This window comes from Crotalus tigris, unplaced genomic scaffold (genome assembly GCF_016545835.1).
Source record: "Crotalus tigris isolate CLP2741 ecotype Arizona unplaced genomic scaffold, ASM1654583v1 scf7180000023864.505019, whole genome shotgun sequence".
Taxonomy (NCBI): domain Eukaryota; kingdom Metazoa; phylum Chordata; class Lepidosauria; order Squamata; family Viperidae; genus Crotalus; species Crotalus tigris.
The window spans coordinates 370971-384366 of record NW_024100235.1 but is presented as its reverse complement, the minus strand read 5'-3'; the positions used below and the strand labels follow the sequence as shown (position 1 = coordinate 384366).

Genomic DNA, 13396 nt, shown 5'->3' with positions numbered 1-13396 from the left:
ATATAATACATTTTGTGTTTTCGAATTTTTCTATGTGTATTAGTAAACTTTTGAATGAATTTGTGATGGGAGTTATTATCCCCATAGGTTGAGAGTAATTGGCTTGATTGTGAATATAGAAAGAATGGTGGTGGAACCTGGGGGCGGAGTTAAAAGAGGAATCAGCCTAGAATCCTTATGTAACCATAAGCCAGTTCAACCATTCCCCCACCCCCTAGAGTGCTGTTGATTCTTATCTAACTCTAAGCTGGTGTAGACTATTACTTGAGAAGTTTCCTATATGCATGGTCTTTTAGCAATAAATCAGCTTAATTGTATCTTCACGTGTGGACCTGGTCTTTCACGCCTGCCAGTGGCCATTCGATGGATCCATTGCGGAGATTTTTCAGTCTCTTAGTCATTGACCAAGAATTCCACCTAAACTGATAAATAATAGTTTATGGCATTAAATTTAACTCCAGAATTCACTAGTCAAGATATACATTATATTCCTATTGCCCCAGGCCATGATTGACAAGTACTATTCAAAGTAAACCTCAGAAACGCTTCTATATGCTATTGTCCTATGTGGGAATGTTTAATTTGAAAAAAGATGGATTCAGTTTACTTCTCCTTACATGCTTAAGGAAAGCTCTATTTGTTAGAGTTCTGATTTTTTTTTTTTGTCAATCAGATGTCATGCATTAAAACCAGAAACAAATTAGAGCTTAAATATGTTTGCAAATAACATGTTTTGCAAATATGATACTTCAGTTAAAGGGAAGAAAGAGGTAAAATCCCTTCAGCACATCCTATAACTGTTTTACCTGTTCTTTTTAGTTGCTAGGTAACAATGTCTCCTCCCCTGTAGAAGCCAGAGAATCTAATATAGATGATTGACCCTTTTACGATGAACACAGCACAGGAGTAATTATCAGCTGGCATTTCTCCAACCTGCCTCAGAAGTGGCACTTGATTTTTAAGTGATAGCTTACACGCTTACTCATCAAATTATTTTCTACAAAATCAAGTGAATTTTAAAAAGTAGTTGGGATGGTCTCCAGGACCATGGGCAATTCAAAGTTGTCAGCCCCTCTATTCAAATGAAGTGATGTAAAATAAGAATTCTCAGAAAAGCCTGGCAGACTAATTTAGCTAATATTGATTGGGTTCATAGCACAGAGCAAGCTAAAATGTGGATAGCTGATTTATGACTCAGTGGCTGGTCATGTAACTTGGTCATATACATTTAGTTGGTAATGTACTTAGTAAATTGTACACTTGGCAGGTTACATAAATTGGACTATACATTGAACTTAGCTATTGAAACTTCAGCATTGGTCAGTAGTATTATACAAAATTTTATAACTGCCCCTTGGGAGGAAGTCTTGAAGCTTCTAGAATGGACTCCTACAGCTTAATTCCTATAGCTTCTGGTTTGAGAGTGTGAATAAAAAAAAGGAAGGTGTATAATTCATAGCATCTACAGACTTCTCTGCCAAAGATAGCTGTAAAAGCTAAATGCACTCATTATAGTCCTCAAAGTCCAAGGCCTATAAACTTACTTACTCAATCTGTGTGGCTGCCCATCTCGCCAAGTGCTCTTGCCAAGTGAACAAAATTAAAAACAATTTCAACAATACAAGCATTAAAATACATAGCAAGAAAATATCATCTCGTAATCACTCATACAATCAAGAAACGAGTCCCTGCCCAGTCTCTGGGCATAGCCTTATGAAAGGCGGGCAGGGCCAGGGCCATTCTTATCTCCAGAGAATGTTCCATAATGTTGATTTATTTGTTCATCTATTTAATTATTAGATTTTTATCCCAGCTTTATTACTCTATAAATAAGGCAGAGAATATACCGAATACTCCTTCCTCCTTCTCTTTTGCCCTTCAACAGCAACCCTGTGAAGTGGGTTGGGCTGAGAGAAAGTGACTGAGCCAAAGTCACCCAGCCAGCTTTCATATCTGAGGTAGGACTAGAACTCACAGTCTCCTAGTCTCTAGGCCAGCACCTAAACTACTGCACCAGACTTGCTATGGCAGAAAAGGCACTTCTTCTAGACCCTGCCAACATTTCTTAGCCAATGGGACCCAAAGCATGCCCATCCTGCCTAACCAGATTGGACAGGTAGAAACAACTAGGAAGAGATGATCCCTCAAGTAACTTAAAGATGACAGCCAATATCTTGAATTGCACCTGAAAGCACACTGGCAATCAGTGCAGTGATGGATAGTAGTGCTGCATATGCCAAATAACTGGCACTATTTACTTCCTGTGCTGTCACGTTTTGTACCACTTAAACTTTCAAATACTCTTCAGGGGCAGAGGGAAGTCTCAAAGGCATGAGTGACAGTGAGCAGAACCTCTCTTATACAATATGTGTGTGTGTGTGTGTGTGTGTGTGTGTGTGTGTGTGTGTGTGTGTGAGAGAGAGAGAGAGAGAGAGAGAGAGAGAGAGAGAGAGAGAGAGAGAGAGACAGACAGACAGACAGACAGACAGACCTACTGTAAGCTTGGGTTCCAACAAGGGTGAAACCGGGTCTGTAGTGCCTCTTAATGGCCAGTAGTGAATGCAATCCCTGTAATACAAAATGATGTAAATCCTCAGGGAGAGATCTTCTAGAGATGTTTCTAAATTGTGGCCCAGACAAAATGGCTCCTATAGTTATCTAAGACTGCCAGGAATAAGAAAATAAGATCCATTATTTATAGTGCTCATTCATAGAAACAGCTCCTCCAAGTTCCATTTGTGTTTCTATTTTAAATCTTCACAGCTCTTGGAAGCAGGAGCAGAGAGCTGGTAGAATCTTCACACCAGTTTTCAGCTGGTGGAAAAGCAAGTGTTAAACACATAAAACAAGATAATAACTTTGGAATTGAGGCAATTGCCTTTCTTCTGTATGAATGAATATCATATGCTGAGAGTTCATGTTGCAAAACAGCTCTGACATTCTTGAATCAATTCTATAAAAATAGAATGTTTTAAAAGGAAAGTCTGTTTCAAAGGTCAGCTTCCTGGCCTGCTTAGCCCAACCCCAACCCCCACACTCTTATTTGTCTGGTTTTCTAGAAGCTTACTTATGTCCTATCTGATTTTTTTCACTGGAAACAAGATTCTTTATGGCAGAAAATAAAAGTGAAGAAAGGACATTATAAGTGCTATTTCAGATGCACTGTGGTGCATTGGAAATCTGTGATGCTGAGAAAGAGGATTTGTTTTGTTGGAGATTTTCTCTCTCTCTCTCTCTCTCTCTCTCTCTCTCTCTCTCTCTCTCTCTCTCATACAAACTCTCATACAAGTGACAATCAAGTATATCCTAGTAAATTGCCATGTTTGTGAAATATATTAAGTTGACAGCATAGAAAGAGATTTAAATTCTCATTTCTTAGAAAAGAAGCCAACCCCTGGAATCTCATTTTCCCCCCTTAGATGTTCAAATACTATGAAAATTTTCTGCACTGGACAAAGTTTACCTTTGAGGCAAGCAATACTGGACAGCAAACAATGTTTTTGAGAGAAGAAATCTCAGATGACATAAAAATCTTGTACAACAAAAATACAGTTCAGTATTAAATAAATTCTAAATCAGAGGTAGCCATAGGATCCAGTGCTTTCATCAAAATGCAAAACCAGCATAATCTTGGAAGCTGCCTCCTTTTTTGTGTACAAACAATGTGCATGGCACATCTTTTATTAGATAGAAGGTTTTCTGGAACAGCCCCAGATTGGATAAGCAAGTAAGAATGAAGAATTTAAGGCCTGATGAATCTTTGGTTTCTCAACATGGATCCTATGTTTTTTGTTGATAAGGGGCATACTTTATTTCTTCCAGTGACAGTCAACAACATTGGTTTATTAAAAAATGGAAACACAGATCTAAGAAATGGGCTCTATAGCCTTAGATGAAAACAGTTTTTCTAGTGACCACCTACAAGAAGGATTTGATAAGATTACATACCCGTTTAATTCGTTGAATTGTGCTAGAAGGCATTGCCAGAAAGTTCACTGCCAAGGTAGTACTTTTCTCCAGTGCATTGCGCTGGTCTTAAAGTGTTTTTGAGTTACTAGATATTTGAATAGGCAAAAAGAGGATGTAAACAATTGGAAAGGACATGCTAACTATTCAGTGTTCTTGGCATCTTTGATAACAATTACAGCAAAAAACTGCAAAAAATGTACGTAAGTCTACATATATGTGACATTACTTTTCCCAGCATTAGAAAGATAGTTTTTCAGTTGCAAGATTTTTTCCAATCTTTATGTTCAAGAACAAATCCATAGAATTATATAACGTGTGAACATATATCTGAAGGGGCTGAATTTAAATCGATTGCTGGAATCAGGAAATAAATGAAATAATATAAATCTAAACTATTATTGACAGGCCAGGGAAAGAAAGAAGTAGATAATTTACAAGGTGATAGACAGTACCGTGAACATTTGAATGATTATTGTTGTGGAAACAGACCAAAATAGAAAACCAAGACACTAAAAAAACTGGACAATATTTGATTTTAAGTCTATGCCTGCCAGATGGAGGACATGAAGACAAAAAGGAGGATGTGTCCTCCTTTTGCTAGACAGCTGGTAACTATTCAGATTGGTATTTGAGGTACATTGTAGTTTCCTCAGAAAAATAATTTTACTCTAGCTGTTTATTCTACATCACTGCTTTTCAATGGCTTCTGTGGCCATTGTTGAATTTCAATGGCAACATGATTAATCAAGTCAATTAAAACCACACAGTGGAGTAGCATTCACATCACCTATTTTGCTTGGTTAGTTTTAACATTGGTTAATTTAAAAAAAAACATACAAAACTAGCCTGATGACTTGTATATGATTCAATAAATTGTCAAAGCCAGAAAATAGAATAACTAATTAGAAACCTAAGTAACCATGTGGGCAGATGAAATAATGAAGTGGGTTGTATCTGAGCTTAAAATGGATGACAAAATCATCATACTTGTCAGTGCCTCAGTTTGTTTTTCACCTCTGCTTGGGTATTTTACTATGTTTTCTTTTGAGGTTTTCCAGATGGGGAGACTTTCCTTAAAACCTGGCCCAAAAAGGACTCGGGGGCATTGTGTGAGAAGTGTACGAGGCATTTGGGTGGGTTGTTTCAGTAGATGAGCATTGAAAATGTTGGCAAAGGGTTAATTTCATTGCAAACTTGTATGCTCACATTTTCTATTACTTGTTTTACTTGTTGTGCCTTCTAGTCAGCATTGCCTGGATAAGTCCCTGTGATTTCCTTCGCAAAATTTTGAAGTGGTTTGCCATTGCTTGCTTCTTAGGGTTGAGAGAGAATGATATGCCTAAGGTCACCTAGGGCAGTGTGTGCCTAAGGTAGGATTGGAACTCACACTCCCAATTTCTAGCCATAAGCTTTAGCTCAGGGGTCTTCAAACTTGGTGCTTTTATGACTTGTGGACTTCAACTCCCAGAATTCCTCAGCCAGCGTGCCTGGCTAAGGAATTCTGATTGTTGAAGTCCATAAGTCATAAAAGGGCCAAGTTTGAAGACCCCTGCTTTAGAAGCAGGACTTAGGGATAAGATACACAATATTTGCAACTGCAGTACTAACTTTTCACCCATTTTTATTAGCAACTTCATTAAGGCTGAAATCTGAACATTTTAAATCTTTTCTTCCAGGCCTTTTTGCAAGCTGGACTCAGCTGACATTTATGAGATAAATTACTGATAAATTGTGCCATCTGTAAATTGTTTATGTGTAGAATTCCTCTTATTTCTTTCCAGCCTCCTCACAAACGTTTTTACAAACAGCAGGGATGAGTAATCTGTACAGAGCTCCAGGAAACTCCCGAACTTTGTTGCTAAAATTCAGTGACAAACTGGCAAATAATAGCAGTACAGTTTTCTGCTGATTAGTTCCTGAAAATTAGCAAGGGGGGTGTTAGAGTTTTGATATTTTAATGCACTTTGTAAAGATTTTTTTTTTTAATTAATCAAATGGGGAAGCTAGTAATTCTATCCCTCCAAATTCATTAATCCTTGATCATTCTGTCTGGAAATAGGGGTAGTCAGAATCCAGCACAAAGTTACTTAAGGCAGATGGCCTTGAGAGATAGTGGGATGTCTTAAGTCCATTAAGGTGACTGTAATACTTGCTACACAAGAGTGTGCCTTGTATTATTTAGGATCTCTGGTGGCACAGTGGTTAGAATGCAGTACTGCAGGCTAACTCTGCCCACAATCTGGAGTTCGATCCTGACTGAGTCAAGGTTGGCTCAGCCTTCCCTCCTTCCTAGGTTGGTAAAATGAGGACCCAGATTATTGGGGGCAATATGCTGACATTTGTATACTGCTCAGAGAGTGCTGTAAAGCACTATGAGGTATATAAGTCTAAGTGCTATTGCTATTAACTTGTGATCAGCCTGAGAATTTTGCCACCTCAACCATTTTCAGTCTACGGACTAATGGTTGTCTGATGAACTGGTATACAGGTAATCCTCCTATTATGGCCACAATTAGGACTAGAATTTCCATTGCTAAGCAACGTGGTTGTTCAGTGAGTCATGCCCAATTTTATTACCATTTTTGCCACAGTTGTTAAGGGAATCATTTCAGTTAAGTATATCACATGATCATTAAGTGAATCCAGCTTCTCCCATTGATTTTGGAATGTTGGAAGCCTTTTGGGAAGGTAATGGTAATCACATGATCTTGGGACACTGCAGCCTTCATAAATACATGCCAGTTGTCAAGCACCCAAATTTTGATCACATTACCATGGGGATGCTGTGATGGTCCTAAGTACGACAGCCGATCATAAGTCACTTTTTTTCATTGTTGTTATAACTGAATGAATGATTGTAAGTTAAAGACTACCTGTAATCAGTACACATTGTTGTCATTTTTAACAACTTATGGGTATGTGCTTTTTTTTGTGCCCCCATTTTGGCTCTATTGTATGTTGTGAAAAAGCTCATTTTGCATAAAAACGTCATTCTCTCCATTACCACAGAACAGAATTCTCCATTGGCTTTCCTGCACCAACAAATATTACAAGTAAACAGATTAACTGATGACCTCTAAAATTACGCTTTTCTTCCAAGGTTTCCGCAGTTCTAATATATGTTGGAAGGACATCTCAGCATTTTTTTTGTTCCTCTTCATCTCTTCTCATGTTGTACATTCTCTTTTATCTCTGCATTTCTTGCTTTTTGACTTTCCTTTCCTCAAAAGTCTCATGAGGGTTAGTCTTATGAATGTTATTTTGTGCTGACAACTAGTTTCCTTCCTCTGCAAGGAAAATTACATTCAGTGAGGCAAAGAATTGCATGTTTTCCCTTTTGCTCGTTTGCACCTATAGATTGTAAATAACATACCAAGGAGTCAATTGTTCTTCTCTGCATTTGGTGCTAGATTTTTATAACAGAAGTATCTTTTTTTTTCTTTTTGGGGAACATCATTTTTTGAAATTGAATATGGTTTCACCTGCTTGATTGATTCGTTGTTGTTTTCTGTCTCTTTCATTTCTTTGGTTTTCTCAAATTGACTAATCATTTTCTAAATTAGGCAAGCAGACGTTAGCTGCATGTGGTTTGTAGGCAACAGCACTGCCAAGAGTGAAAAAATTGTGGGAAAGATGCTGCACTCACACCCACATTTCAAGGCGTTTCCTCCCTTAGTACGATCCATCAATTTGTTAATATAGTATTATTAAGATCAATACATCCTAAAACTAATTGTATTTGGGAATTATTTATATATTTACAATATTATAGCCTGCCTTTAAAGGTGGTCCTCAACTTACGATCGGTCATTTAATGGATGTTTGAAGTCACAATGGCCTTGGAAAAGGTGTTTTACAGCCCACAAAGCAGTTGTTCCAACCATTGTAAAATGTGCTGACTCCCCCCTCTCATGGTCACATGAGAGCAAGTTGGGCACTTGTCAACTTATTTGCACATATGATCAGTTGCCAGATGCCTTGTGATCATGTGCTCACCATTTGTTTCCCCAGTAAGCCAATGGTTGCAATCTGCAAGCTACTGTTGCCTGCAAAGAGAACACTTCCTCGTCTCTTGGGGTTGGGCTGGAAAAGCTGTCTACTAAGTAGAGCTCAGCCTCTCCGCAAGGCTGCAAAAATGACACTTGCATTCCAAAGACTCCAAGCACTGTTTCTGCAGCCTGGCTGAAGCATTGTCTTAAGCACATGGAAGAGGCTGAAAAACTAGTGAACAGCATCATTTAAGGCTATAAAGACTAGGCTAGGAAGGCTAGAATACATGGTTGTTGTGATTGCTTGGAAGTCCTTTTTTCCAAATTTGTATGATTTTGGAGAAGGAGTCTTCTAAGGGTCGTTAAAATGGGGCTTGCTTGAGACTTCCTGTTTGGGTTGCAGTGGGTGCAGGCACACGAAGAGGCTCTCTATCTTCGTTACCTGCTTTTCTTCTGCCGGTAGACCCTCAATCGGGTTGAAAAGTCACCTTGGAGGGGTGACTACCGATGAGGAGGACCCTTGTTAATTGCGGGAAGAGGAGGCAGCTCCTGTGGTCTGAGGCAGCTCCTCGGCTGACGGAGAGAAAGATTGGCCAATAACATGGCCGATTATTTAGCTGCTCCAGCTGAAAGTCAAAAGAACATCTAAGCGTTAAGAAACCATTGTGGATGATCCCGGTGAGACTTTTCCCTCTCTCTTTCTGCCTAACTACTCTCTTGTCAAAAGCCTTTTGGAATTACTTCCCTGCTTTGAAAGAGCTGCCTTTGTTTATCTGAGGAAAAGAGCTTTCCATAACAAAGGAAAAAACTTCTTATTGACTATTTTTATTTTTGGTTACTTGGGGGCCCTAGAAAAATCCTTATCATAAAACTTTATTATTATATCTTCTAAGCTGGAGAATAGTGTCTTCCTATGTCTTGGACTTATTTTTTTAAAGGGATAAATCTTTATTGTTTGAAAAAAAAACCAACAACTCTATGAGAAGCCAGAAAAGAGACTCCATAGCTCTTTGACTTTGCTAATCTCATTTTTGATGTCTGGACGAGACTTTCATAGTTTACTGAGGACATCTTGTGGAGAAATTTAACTGCAATCATTTTTTTGTTTGTGTTACTATTGAAATGGAGAAACCATATTCACAACTCAACTGTAAACTCATACTGGAAAAAAATTATGAAGCTACTGAGGAAATATGTTCCCAAATAAGAGAGAGAACTGCAGAAATAATAAACAGAAATTCTACTGTGAAGTTACAAACTGACCTTCAGACTCTATTTGATCATTCTACAGACCAAAAAGCAACAGAAGAGGAATTAATTTACATACAACCTATGGAGACTTTGGATGACCAAAAAATGATTGTAACTAAACTATCTACAATTGCAAAACTAACAGAAATGGACTTGAAATTATAACTGTTGGAGAATTATGACAACTTTGATAATCAACTATTAATTATAAAATTGGACATGATCGAGTGTTTTATCCAGCAGAAAGGAACCAGGCGTCAAAAACAGATGATGGGAGATCTTTTACTGCCCCAAATGATATTACAAGCAATAATGGGAGATCTATTTGCTGAAATCTATTTGTTATGGAAGCCTGCTTGGCGTAGGAAGAATGCCAGAATAAGACTAAAAAGAGAAATTTAAAATTATATGTAATGGATTAAAAAGGTTTTGAGAAATATGGATTGATTTAAGGATTAAGATTTAGAGTTGAAAATTTGTGATTATTAAAATATATATGTTAAACAGAGTAAGAATGTATTTTCTTGAATAATATGTTTATTTGTATGAAAATTATTTTGTAATGGAATGAGAATAAGAATATGAAAGAGGCTTTTAGAAATTCAGATAGCTTTAACAAATAATTGAGTGTGTTAAGTTAGCAAGACAATGTTTTGTGTAATAATAGGTGTGTTCTTTTTTTTAGATATGATAATTATTTGAATGAGATTTAAATGCTATTTGAAGTAATAAGAGAGATCTGTGATAAAATCAATGATTTATGAGATTATGAATTAGAATATATCTGGATTAGTATTTTAAAAGGGATACCCGAAGTGATAATACATTTATCTAAGATTAAATTGGACTATGGTAATTGTAAATTAATAAAGCTCAAAACAGGATTAGGATTTATAGATATGTAATGTAGAAATGGATTATATGTTAAATAGGTTATATTATTTGAGGGAAATAGAAAGGGAACATTTAATGTATTTACTTGAGCTATTATATGATTTTGTTTTTGGATGATTGATCACCTAACCACCACGGTGTGTCTTGAGCATTTTGTTGTAAAAGTTAAAAAAACAATAAAAATTTGTTAATAAAAAAAATGGGGCTTGCTTGCAGGATGGTGCAAGGTGGGCTTAGTAAGAAGGCTGTGCCTTGCATCAGTTGGGCATGCCTGCAGCTGCAGAAAATAATTAATAGGAATCAGAAGGTAAATTATTTTTCATTCACATCTTTCCAAATTTGAAATCGCACCTTTTAAATCTGCAGTTACAGTATTAGCTGTTTCATTATTCTAGTGAATTGGTTAATGGACTCAGTCTCAGTACCAACTAGCCAGAGTGGCTTCTTCCCCATCCTTTTCTAGCTTCATTTCCTATTTCTAGAAATGGTCTTTGTCTACCTCTACAGTGTGCATGTTTATTCAAGATGATGTCTTGTTTGCTCAGGTTTCTAAAGCAAGATCTTCTTCAAAAGTGAGAATAACAAGATTTATTGCAAGGGGAACTTATTGTCTCATTTTCATTGTTTCACTGTGGGACGCTTTTACTATTTATTGCTATTCTGAAAGAACTAGAACCGTTCTCGAGTAACAGCAAATTCAGAGAGCTGTATTTTGGTGTACAGGTAGTCCTCAACTTACAACCATTCTTGGAATCAGAATTTTGGTCATTGAACAAAGCAGCCGGTAAGCAAGATACCCATGTGACTGCTTCACTCAGTGACTGCAATCCTGGCATTTTTGGTTGTGTTGTTAGGCAATCTCATGGATCATTAAGCAGATGAGTCCCAGATAAGGAGTGCGGGATGCTTCAGCGTGTGGAGGAAACCCTGGGAGGCTCCGCTTAGGTGCTGAAAATATTTTCTACCCAAATCCTAGTAGAATTTTCAGCTCCTGAGCAGAGAAATATACACACCCTATGGGAGGCCTCCTCCACCTTTATAAGGCACCTTGTGCACCTTTTCTTACCACTTTGTCTCTCTGCTTTCTGGATTTGGTTTCTGAAATTGATTCTTCTCTGAGAGCGGTTGAAAGAGCTGCCTGCCAAAGGATTTCAGCTCCTGCCTGTTCATAGAAGGGAACTCCTTTAGTCACTTAGGTATGATGGGCAGTGTATAAATGTAATAATGATAAATTAAAATAAAAAATAGATTATTTGAATGCTTTGTTTTGCTATTGCTCTTAGGTAGGTAGCAGCCTCCAGCTGATCTCTGGTAGGTTGCAGAAAGCTGAGCAGCATCGGATCTGCTTAGTATTTCTATAGGATACCACTAGAATATACCAACTTTCAGAGTAAATCATTGTGAAGGGGACAGGGGAATCCTAAAAAAAAAAAGGCAGTAACAAATCATTTCCATCACGCTAGTATAAAGAAAATTACATGAATAAAATCAGCAGGAATTTTGAGCTTGACTTGAAGGAGACTTCCATTACTTGTACAATTAATTTCTTGGTTTTATTAACCTGCATGATGTCATTTATTCGTCTTTTAAAAAGCTCTTTGAGTTCATTGAAGTGGAATATACATTTGCAAAATAAAAAATATGCTTTCATCCAAAGAAAATGATTTAGATACAACAAAGAATCATTTCCAATGAGCTAAATATTGGGAAGATGTCAAGTTAACGTATCTTATTCACAATATCTAATCAACTGAAACTTTTTTTAATTTATGTTTTAGAAATTGAGAAAAAGTAGAATATTTAAATAATCTTCTGACATTTTTACAGTTGGGATGACTCTCCTTTTTTGCTAAGCTTTTGTTTATAATTTTGTTTCTGAGATGAAAATACTACTTTGGCATTGTAAGTTAAATGAGCAAAAGAGGAGATCTTATAGTCGTGATTTCTATCATGATCATTTTTAAAGAGAATCCTATTTTTTTAAAAAAAAAACACGTATCTTGCTTTATCCATTTGTCTAAAACATAAATGTTTTCTGAGGGATCAGGAGGGAAAATGACAAAACGTGTCTTGACATAACATTGCAAAAATCTTGATTCTGTGCTTACATCCAACATTGGAATGCCAATGCAAAAGTCTGAATTTTACATTATGATGTTGCCACACTCCTTTCCTCATTCTTTTATCATTGTACCTTGCTGGACACAACACACTGATAAATTAGCAGAGTATTTCTGAAATTGATTTGCAGCTACCCACCTGTGCTTTGAATGAAAATGCATGATTACTTTTGAAATCCTAAAGTCATATTGGGAAATAATAGTTTCATTTCTGCTATAAAGAAAAATAAAAAACCTCTTGATTAAATTCAGATGTTATGTAAAATATTCATATTCTTTCCTCTCTCCTCCCCAATTATTTCTGGAAGAAGAAAACAAATATAAACAACTATATTGCATGAAATGCTCACAACAATGAAAACCTCGGACAGGAGGAAGAGCATGGCTGGGTGGGCAGGCAGGTGTCTTGCTCAGCTGTGGCTTGGGGGGCATTTTTTCAGTGCCATTGTAACTTTGAAGAGTCACTAAGCAAACTGTGGTAAGTCGAGGACTACCTGTATTTTATCACTTTTTTCCTTTTGGGGGAGGCGTCACCAAGTTTTTGACACCTTGCTAGGCGACTGGTGGTACTCGGATGTTGCCATATCCTAAAAGTGGTACAATGGGTGAAAAGGTTGAAAAGCCCTGCTGTAGAGCACTGTGAAGTGGTATATAAGTCTAAGTGCTATTGCTATTCCTGCATAAGAGGAACGCGATGGCTCAACAGTTAAAAATGCTGAGCTTGTCAACTGGAAAGGTGATAGCTTGAGTTTGAGACCTGAGCATTGAGCAACAGGGTGAACTCCCTGTCAAGCCCCGTGGGCTCGACACTGACGGGAAGGAGGAGGGGCACAAGGACAGCGCCTGTGAGGAGGCCAGCGACCAACCCAACGGCGACAGCCCTTCCCTCTCCCATTACCTGGATCTGGACTGGCTGAGCATGGTGGCGTGGTCGTCAGCTCTGCAGTCACACCGCTGAACAGCCAGTTGGCTCCTCGGCCAGCCCTCTGAACAGCTGTTAGGCGCTGGGAGGCACAAGGAAGCCAGAAGCCTGCTGTGTGTCCTGACGAGCAGCTGATTGACACAGGGATATACCAGGCAGCCAGAAGCCTGTAGCACGTCCCAAAGAACAGCTAAGCAAAGCAAGGAAACTACATGGAGCCGCAAGCCTGCAGCCGTCCTGCCTCGCTGCTC

The 13396-nt window shown here is 37.9% G+C and overlaps 1 protein-coding gene across 4 annotated transcripts in view; it reads left to right on the top strand.

Moving 5' to 3' along the window:
* The window catches only part of PLPPR1 (phospholipid phosphatase related 1), a 150328-nt gene that overhangs the window by 36639 nt on the left and 100293 nt on the right, over nucleotides 1–13396 (top strand). The window lies entirely within an intron of this gene.